Source organism: Austrofundulus limnaeus, unplaced genomic scaffold (assembly GCF_001266775.1).
Source record: "Austrofundulus limnaeus strain Quisiro unplaced genomic scaffold, Austrofundulus_limnaeus-1.0 Scaffold6, whole genome shotgun sequence".
Classification (NCBI taxonomy): Eukaryota; Metazoa; Chordata; class Actinopteri; order Cyprinodontiformes; family Rivulidae; genus Austrofundulus; species Austrofundulus limnaeus.
In genome coordinates this window covers 2,684,384-2,693,052 of record NW_013952408.1, presented here as the reverse complement: position 1 = coordinate 2,693,052, position 8,669 = coordinate 2,684,384, and the positions used below count along the sequence as shown (strand labels likewise).

The following is an 8,669-nucleotide window of genomic DNA, read 5'->3' as shown; positions in this document are numbered from 1 at the left end:
CGAGACAATCCGAAACAAATTTGTCTGCGACAAAAACACCCCGAGGGAAAWCCTCGCTGAACTCCTGAAAAACCTGGAGGTATAATTCTACTCTGTTACCATTAAGTGCAACACATACCAGAGGTTTTTTTTAAATCCCACAGGTGTAAAAACACACAAGATAAGCATGATCTAATTAGGGCAACTTTATATTTAAAAACTACACTTTTAAGAGGTTTACTCCAAGTTTTATTACTTTTTTTACATCTCATTTTAACAGACAGAAAAGGAACAGAACAAAGAAACCAAGAGACAGGTTCAGAGTCTGGTCAGCAAGTCCAAGTCCATTGTCAGGCTGAAACCTCGTAACCCTGAAGAGAAGACCAGCGGCCCCATCGTGGTTCAGGCTTTATGTGACTTCAAACAGGACCAGGTGGGACTTGTGATTTATTTTAATTCTCAATTACACTTATATATAACGCTGAGTATGAAGGGAAGTATGACCAGTGAAACTCAGTGGCACATTTTGCATTACAGAAGGGAATATTGAAAGGGAACGAGGGCATTCTGAAGGACAACTCACAGCGCAGCAAGTGGCTTGTGACGGGACCTGGAGGTCTGGACATGTCGATTCCCTCCGTGTGCCTGCTCATCCCACCTCCAAACCCACTCAGCATCGAACTTGCCAACAAGTAAAAATCATTTGAAAGTTGTGTCTTGCCATTTCTGCATGACTGCTAAACTTGATGCTTTTCCCAAGCAGTTAATGATTKTATGTCTGGTTTTCAGGATTCAGCAGTATTTTGAATCTATTCTGGGAATTCAGAATCAGCTAAACATCAACATCAAAACTCTGATCTCCTGGCAGTGCTGCCTCAAAGAACTCACTAACATCAAGTCCCTCACCATCAGTAAGGTAGGATACCCCRAATATCCAGTCGTAGAAGTTGCTGTATCTGTTGTTCATCTGGAGCACTGTCTGCTGCTGGCAGCTTTCTAAGATGCCTCCTGACGAGTATCRCAGAGTCATCAAAAAMCTGGAGATTCACTACCAGGAGTTCCAGCGTACCAGTCAAGGCTCTGCTCTGTTTGGAGAAGAGGACAAGAAAAACATCCAGGGTCAAATTGACAAAGCCCAACAGCACTATGATACACTGATTATCCAGCTGCCCACTTACAGTGAGTATGAACTGGTTTTGTCTTGTTTTTGTCATATGTCCTTGTAATAAAATGATTACAGTAACTCTCAGCAGTACACAAGGAGTTTAAAACGGAACTTACACAAACACACAGATGTGTCTTCCATAATATTGTTTAGTGCTTTTGTTTTTTCCAGTAAAATAAAATTATAAAATAAAATTGTTTTCAACAGTTAATTTACATTTCTTCAATCCTCCACCAGTCAAAGAAGCAGTTCAAGCAAAAGAAGAGGTGAAGAATGAAACTTCAAAGACAGATATTGAGGTCACTCAGAACCCACAGACCAAAGAGAGGTCACACTCTCAATCCACTTCCACCTTAACCATCTCCACTTCAGCATCTTCAAGCACCTCAACCAAATCCACCATCAGCCTCACGCTGCTCAGCCACCTGCAAAACTTTCAACGTCAGCTGGAATTTGCTGAAACAGGCCTCACCAGTCATCTCCACATTCCTCTGGGGGATAACTGTGTGCACCAGTGCAACGAGCACATTCAGAAGCTGCAGGTGTGAAACCTAAGATTTGTAGAGCTGACAATAAAAAAAACATATTTTCAAAATGCATAAAATTCATAACATCAATATATAATATACTTCAAYATATATGTTTATTTCCAGGGTGTGCATCAAGATCTGGAGTCAATTCAGGGCGATTACCTGAGGCTGAGAGAGATGATTATAAAGCAGCTAAATGGGGAGCCTGCAGACTCAGAGCAGGCCAAGTTCCTGCGCTCTGAACTGGAAATCATCAGTCAGAAACTGGGAGGCCTACAGAGTCTCTACACAGCCTACAWTCAAAGGTCCAGCTTTTTAGGCCACATAATAAATAATTATCAATTCAAGAAACTAAAACTAAAATCAGGTTATTCTCTTTGCTTGTCTTTCTAATCTGATGACTGTGTGTCTACAACAGACTGTCTGCTCTGAAGGCCTTGCTTCAGAATCTTGTCCAGACAGAAGACATCATTAAAGTCCACGAGGCTCGTCTTACTGAGAAGGACACCAGCTCCCTGGACCCCATAGTACTGGAAAACCATCGGAGCGCACTGAAGGTTTCAGTCACTCTTTAGTCTTGTTTTTTTATTTTATTTTTTTTATAAATATATATTTCAGTGTATGTGTCTTTTCTGGTTAGATTAGATTTTAAGTTTTGCCTTCTGCATACAATTATGTTTGASAAGAATTATTTCTAGTGTACTTGAACTTTACTATTTTCTGTCTCTTTTTTATTTTTCACGCATATATGATTCAGATAATCTAAGTATAGATGAGTGGTATGGATTTTTCGGTAACACTTTATAATAACTACACCTTATTTAGCTGTAATTAATCATTAATAAAGGGTTACTTAACTTTGAAAATATCATTAATTAAGGATGATTCGGACTTAATAAGCTATGAATTGGAACACATATTAATGTTTTACCCATAAAGGCTAATTACTTCTAAAAACAACATACTCGTTGTTTACTCATGCTTAATAACTCATGAGTTAACTATTCTATATACTGTGTACATATATGCAAATGCTCATGTAAACATACTTTCACACCATGTGTTAGACATGTATTATTGGTTAGAGAATGATTGAATTGACTATCTACTAACCCTGCAGTGCATCAGTAATTTAGGAGGTGTTAGTAGTTAAGTCTTTTTGTGAACCCTTCTAAAATGAAGACTACTGGTATTTATGTTTATTTAAGTATTTGTAAATCACAGCCACCAGTTAGTTACCAGCTTGTGCTTTTCTGTTATTACATCTATTCATCCAATCACTCTGTAGGGAGTTATAGTGCAGATAGTTTTCACTCATGGTTCTGACTTTGTCTTTGATATATTAAGATTAAGTATGAAATGTGAAATACAAGCAAAAAGTGACATTTAGATTAGATTTAAACCCACATATAGATTTGCACACTTTATAAGGCCAGCAAAACTCATATTTTATCAATTTATGAAATTTCCCATGAGGCTTTGCTCAAACCAGGAAGTTAAACGTATGCTCAGGCAGCAAAGCTTCATGAGAAATTTTGTAAATCTATAAAAAAAGAGTATTTTGGGTCTTATAAAGTGTAATGATTGATTCATGACATAAAGTTTGCAAATCCACATGTGTGCTTAAATTGAATCTAAACATATCATGTAGTTACTTGTATTATCATGTTTAATCTTAATATAATTTAAACATAAAGTCAGAACCATGAATGAAAACTATCTGCACTATAACCCCTTATCTAGTGATTGGATGAATATACACTGTATGTAAAGATTGTAAGTGGAAATGCAGTCTTTCTACATCAGAGGACAGAAAAGTACAAGCTGGTAACTAACTGGTGACTAATACTTAAATAAACATAAATAGTCTTCACTTTAGAAGGGTTCACAAAAAGACTTACCAACTACTAACACCTGCTTTAATTACTGATGCGCTGCAGGGTTAGTAGATAGTCAATTCAATCATTCTCTAACCAATAATACATGTCTAACACATGGTGTGAAAGTATGTTTACATGAGCATTTGCATATATATACACAGTATATAGAATAGTTAACTCATGAGTTATTAAGCATGAGTAAACAACAAGTATGTTGTTTTTAGGAGTAATTAGCCTTTATGGGTAAAACATTAATAAATGTGTTAATTCATAGCTTATTAAGTCTAAATCATCCTAAATTAATGTTGTTTTCAAGGTTAAGTAACCCTTTATTAATGATTAATTACAGCTAAATAAGTTGTAGTTATTATAAAGTGTTACCGATTTTGTATTTTAAGTAGGGATGCACGATATATCGGCATTAATTTTGGTATTGGCCGATATTGGTAATTTTTTAGAATATCGGTATCCGTCCGAAACTTAAAACTGGGACGATATTAACGTCTGATATTGATTTCCTATTTTTTAGCTTTGTGTTTTGTTTTGGGAGGGGAAATGGTTGGTTGAGCTGCATCTGTTTGACCAGGATGAAGGATAGTGATGCTGTGTATCCAGGAATAACTGAAGTCGGGAGCCATGTCAGAGGTCTGGTCGTTTATTTACAGTTTCAAAAAAAGACCCAAGTCTGTTTGTGCGTATATGTATAATATAATTTGTGCATTTGTGTAATATTAGTAAATATCGGTTATCAGCCATAACAGCAATAATTATATCGGATATCGATATCGGCTGAAAATTTTCATGTTGGTGCATCCCTAATTTTAAGTTAAAATGTTATTCATTCTACTGTATTTTCAGTTAAAAATGTACAAACCACTTAAATTATTTGGAAAATGCTCATTTTAATAATCTCGGCCTCAGTAGCAACCTCCAGTCTATCAATAATGTTAAACTGTCTATTGAAGTTCTACAGACGTATTTGTGTTTTTTATATGAATAATATTTACTGTGTGTTCTGCTGTTTAAAGGATATTATTGTTGCAGGATTTAATGTTTCAGTGGTGTACTCTGTTGCAATATAAAACTAACCGAAAAATAAAAAGGTTGTGTTTGATCACTTTCTCTAATATTATAAATGTTTTTGTGCAAGCCAAAGCTGATACCGTACACTTTCATTATAGGCTATTTTGATTTTAAAAAGAAGTTATGTGGAGGGTTGGATGTAAATTAAACAACCATATTGTTTGATTTTATCTTAAAGCACATGAAGAATGAACTGGAGCAAAGACGTGACCTGCTGACATCTTTGGACTCTGAGCTGGCTAAAGCTCAGCACTGGAACAGTCAGATTTCTGAGCCCTTCCACAAGTGTGATTTTGATTTGTCCAAGTATTCCGAACTGGTGAACCAGATGGGTGATCGCTGGCGTCRCATCCAAACACAGATTGATAGCAGGTACAGCAGGCTGCTYAGTAAACAGAGACGTATTGTCATTGCTRGTAAGAAACACTAATGCATCCTTCCACCTCTTCCTCTTTCCACCTCAGAATGTGGGACTTGGACAAACAGAAGAATCATTTAACGCAGTATCAACAGAACAGAACTTCCGTGGAGCACTGGATAGACAATGCCAGGAAACGCCAGGACTCCCTTCAGATGGTTAAAATCAATGATATTCAGATGCTGATGGATCACCTCAGCCAACAAAAGGCACATCTTTCTATATTAACAAAAACTGTCTATGATCAGTGACAAATGTTAAATGTTGTTTTACAAAGAAAAATAATATGACACACAAATACAAGGTTTTGCATAAAATCCAATTTTTGGATGGAGGTGACAAATCAGTCCGAAAATGTCAGTGGTGGAGTTTTCCTTTTAGATTGCATGAATTTAAGTACATTGAATAAGCAGAGTACTACAGAATGCCAATTACTCTTTTTATTTTTATTTTTTGAAAAAAATAAAAATAAAGTGTTGTTGCAGAGAAGCTASAAATAGCCACTGAATCACAATCCATAAGGACAGTCATTACAGTAATGTGCATTTCTTGTTCAACAGGCTCTTTGCAATGAAATTAAAGGCAAGAAGGAGAAAGTAGAGGTTGTGCAGAAAAATGCAGACACCTGTGCTGCCTTTATAAAGGTTGGGACACTTTTTTAATTCAACTATTTTGTCAAGATGTCACAGTCARTTACAGCACAAATAATATTGTGTTGGATGTTTTCAGGACTATGAGCTGCAGCTTGCTTCCTACAGTTCAGGACTGGAAACTCTGCTTAATGTTCCCATCAAGAAAACTGTGCTGCAGTCCCCCGCTACTGTGGTCAGACAAGAGGTATTAGTTACAATCTTTCTTTTAGTTTATGACTTATGATTTATTTGTTGAATTTAATAGGCACTTAATTTAGTTTTGCTGCATTTGTAATATAACATAGTCAGTCCCTTCATCATAAGTGTCTCTTAAAGTTAGGAATGTAAACACTTGACTAATCGTCAACAATATTTATTGATTTTTTTTAACTTCCATCAGGCTGCTGATGTCCAGGCTCATTATATAGAGCTACTTACTCGCTCTAGTGATTACTACAAGTTCCTGGGGGAGCTGCTGAAGAACATGGAGGAACTAAAGGTTGGCATTGGGTTTGTTTGCAAAAACAAATTATAATAGTTTTATATAGAAATAATGTTGATGAAAGAAGCATGTTGCATGAAAAAATAACTTCATCCAACAATAAATAAAGAGATGACTGATCTATTTTTTATTGCTGATGTATTTTCAGTTAARAAACACCAGGATTGAGATGTTRGAAGAAGAATTAAGGCGCCTAAAGGATGACCTCCAAGATCGAAATCAGAAAAATAAATCTCTGGAAGATGMTTTGGCCCGCTACAAGTTAGAGCTTAGTCAGTCAAAAGACGAACTCATTACTTTRGAGGAGGTGAAGAGAAGCACTGCAWTGCAAGTTAGTGCTGCCAAGGAGAACCTGGGAACCACACAGARCCAGATTCAAGATGTCAATGACCAGCTGACCCGCRTCAAGTACCAGCTGGATGAGGAACAGAGGAAAAGAAGRCTTGCGGAAGAGCGCTATAATAGCCAGCAAGAAGAGTATGAGGCAGCTGTTCGCCRCAGACAGAAAGAACTAGAAGAGGTTAAATGGGTGAAGATTGACTTAGAGAAGGCYGTGAARGACAGGGAACGGGAAGTTGAGAGGTTGAAGCTGCAGCTAGAAGAGGAGGCAACCCGCCGAAGAAATGCCGAGTCAGATATCTCAAAGGTAAGAACACAGTGCATCCAGATCTGAGGCTGCAAGACATAGGAAAAGTGAATTAGAGGAGGAATTCAGGAAACTGAGGCAGTCAATTACTCTTATTAAAGAACAGAAAATAAAGCAGAACATGAAGTTAGCCAGCAGAGGGCCTCAGTGACCCAGGAGATAAAGATTCTCRATGAGCTGGAGGTGCAGCTGAAAATCATTCACAAGACACCTAAGTCTGGAACTGAGATGTGTTTTGAGTTGGAGAGAATGACCTCACTACTACGTCACTGAAATCTATTCAGATAGAGGCCTCAAACTCTGGCAGAAAGTATGAGCAGGAAATCAGGGCTCTCCAGGAGGCACTGRACAAGAGCTTTRAGGATCATAAAGACATAAAASAAACATGTATAAAACCATTGAGGAGAATAGTTGCCAGCTTTGCAAATACATTACAAAGTTTAAAAAACTGAAGACTGATACATAGCTGAAAGCAGTAAGACAAGAATGATATGAAATGAAAATGAACAAATATACGAATGATAGACACTCAGCCTTGCATGTCCAATGTCAGAATAGGACTAAGATGACAACAGAGCTCCAGGTTCTTATTGGTGGCCTGAACAATGGAGAGAAAAGCTTAAAAACAAGATTTAAAAAACTCCAGAAGCAAGATTTTTCTACTCTTCAAAGGGTCATGTACCCATGTAAAAGATTAATTATATTCCTGCTTGCATGTTATTTTTTTACATGTGTATTCTTCTTTAAAATGTATGCATTTCATGTCTGACCCTCACTCACATTAGASTACAAATCACAGATAAACATTGGGCTGTTWTTTTWTTTCTGCACAGATTTCARTGATGGTACATGAGTCCCAAAGCCAGTACAAAGAGCTGCTGCTGCAGAGRGATGGTTTGCAAGCCAAATTCAAACTGATGGAGCAGGACAAGAACCAACTACAGCGACTGGAAGAGGAGCTGTCTCATGTCAAAACCACTCTAGAGACCGAGGTTTGCGACAAACAGAGACTACAGGATGAAAAAAATGCAATGGCTAATGAGTTCAACTCTATGAAGAGTCTTTATGAGATTAAAGAAACTCAGTTTASACAGTGTGAATCAGATAGAGACAAGGCTGATCAAGACAGAAWATCGTTGAAGAATGAGATTGAGAGGTTAACGAGGGAGCTGAAAAGTGTTGATGAGAGATACAGGAGYCRTCTGTTAAGCTCAGAACGGGAGGTTTCTGAATTGAATCTGAAGAGAGRTTCCCTAGARAAAGAAATACAGAAATTAAAGCAGAGACCCAGTACCTTGTGCAGRCAGACCCAGRCAGATGAGAAGGTCTCAACARYTGATCCATCAAAGYTTGTATTTGATGGGGTGCRCCGCAAAGTCACGGCTCACCAGCTTTGTGATTGTGGTATAATCAGTAAAACTACCCTTGAYGAGCTCTTAAAAGGAAAAAGRACTGTGGATGAGGTAGCAGTGGGCATCCARYTTWGTCTGAAGGGTACTGGTGTTATTGCTGGAATGACAACAGGKTCCCAAGGGAAAATGCCATTCMCTGAAGCCAAACACAAAAATCTCCTCAGCCCAGAGAGTGCAATTAAGCTCCTGGAAGCTCAAGCTGCAACAGGCTACATAATGGACCCTGTTTTCAATGACAGGATGCCTGTAGATACAGCTTGTTCCAGAGGGATTGTGGACACAGAAGACAGAGATGTCTTGTTGACAGCTGAAGCAGCTAGCACAGGTTTCAAAGATCGGTACACAGGCAAAGTGTTGTCTGTGGGACAGGCCTGCAAACATGGTCATGTAGACAAAGAAACAGCCATCAGGTTGCTCCAGGC

General features: G+C 37.8%; 1 protein-coding gene across 1 annotated transcript in view; it reads left to right on the top strand.

Annotated features, from left to right (window-relative positions):
• Positions 1–8,669, top strand: part of dspa (desmoplakin a) — a gene marked incomplete at both ends in the record, with an annotated part of 44,149 nt that overhangs the window by 33,841 nt on the left and 1,639 nt on the right.